This window comes from Leishmania infantum, chromosome 36 (assembly GCF_000002875.2).
Source record: "Leishmania infantum JPCM5 genome chromosome 36".
Classification (NCBI taxonomy): Eukaryota; Euglenozoa; class Kinetoplastea; order Trypanosomatida; family Trypanosomatidae; genus Leishmania; species Leishmania infantum.
The window spans coordinates 1,550,880-1,552,714 of NC_009420.2; positions in this window are offsets into that span (position 1 = coordinate 1,550,880).

Genomic DNA, 1,835 nt, shown 5'->3' on the forward strand with positions numbered 1-1,835 from the left:
GTGTGATGAGTCTGCTAAGATGTACGCAACATTTACAATTGGAAGACGAGTCTGAACACTGATGCACGCACTGATAAACGGCACTGACGCGACCGTGCTTGTCTCCCACCGCCCGTGTGCGCGGCCAGGACGCAGATGCTCCGTGGACGGAACGTGGCAGGCTGCGGAGGGCACACTCATCCCTCATACGCGGTTCAACACATGATCCCAGAGCTTGCGGGCGGCGGCGGCGCTGCGTGCGTCCCGCGCGGCCCCGGAAAAGAGGGGGGAGGGGGGCAGAGCTGTCCCGATCTGGAGCTGTGCGCCACCGCACCACCGCTGATGACAATCCTTCACCACAAATGTAACTCGGGAAAACTGAGCCACCACGCGTGGGTGATGAGCAACCGTACGGAGCAATCGTTAGATAGTAAGTCTGAGCTGGTGCGCGTGCTGACCACGTGCGGCGGCATCCCTTGTTAATAGCGAGCAGTCCACCCGCATCCCCGCAAGCTGCTCGTCTACACCGGGGGAGAGAAAGAGGGAGCGGGCGGTGCCGTCTGTGTGTGCCCGGTACTGTGCAAGCGCTCATTTTCAAGCCGCACGCGGGCCTGTTGCTGGTGCCCCTGCGGTCGGGTGATGCGCGAGAGCGTGCTCGTGCGTGCGTGGCCAAGCAGTGTCGCTATGCGTCTCCGTCTCACCTCGGTGCGGAGCAACGGTACGAAACACGTGCGAGACACGGCTGCTTTCTCTGTGTGGTGCGCGTGTGCGGGAGGTGGGTTTGGGCGGCGCGTGCGCATGTGATGACGTACGCTTTGGAATTGACTGCCGACCTGCGCGGAGCGCGTCGCGTGCTGTGCGGACAACGTGCATTGGTGTGCATATCCTCTACTGTTACTCAAAATAAAACTTCTGAGGCGCACGCGCGGCCGTGCCGGCACGGCCACCAGTACACCACCCTCACGCGCACAACCTGCGAAGGGAGGAGAGAGAGAGAGAGACGGCGCCCCGGCAGCTGCCCGTCCCCACTGCTACTGCTGCTGCGCGCGCGCCTGTGCGCCACGCTGATGATCTCTCTATTCGCATCGCGACACGCTGACACACACGACCTGAGTGACACGCGAACGGAACCAACAATCGAGAAAGAACAGCTGAGTGTGCGCGGCGTGTGCGCGCTCGGGCGGGGAAGGGGGAAGCCCGGAAGCGAGCGACTGGAAGCGCGGCGGGGAGCAAGTCTGGTCGGTGTGATGAGTCTGCTAAGATGTACGCAACATTTACAATTGGAAGACAAGTCTGAACACTGATGCACGCACTGATAAACGGCACTGACGCGACCGTGCTTGTCTCCCACCGCCCGTGTGCGCGGCCAGGACGCAGATGCTCCGTGGACGGAACGTGGCAGGCTGCGGAGGGCACACTCATCCCTCATACGCGGTTCAACACATGATCCCAGAGCTTGCGGGCGGCGGCGGCGCTGCGTGCGTCCCGCGCGGCCCCGGAAAAGAGGGGGGAGGGGGGCAGAGCTGTCCCGATCTGGAGCTGTGCGCCACCGCACCACCGCTGATGACAATCCTTCACCACAAATGTAACTCGGGAAAACTGAGCCACCACGCGTGGGTGATGAGCAACCGTACGGAGCAATCGTTAGATAGTAAGTCTGAGCTGGTGCGCGTGCTGACCACGTGCGGCGGCATCCCTTGTTAATAGCGAGCAGTCCACCCGCATCCCCGCAAGCTGCTCGTCTACACCGGGGGAGAGAAAGAGGGAGCGGGCGGTGCCGTCTGTGTGTGCCCGGTACTGTGCAAGCGCTCATTTTCAAGCCGCACGTGGGCCAGTTGGTCGTGCCCCTGCAGTCG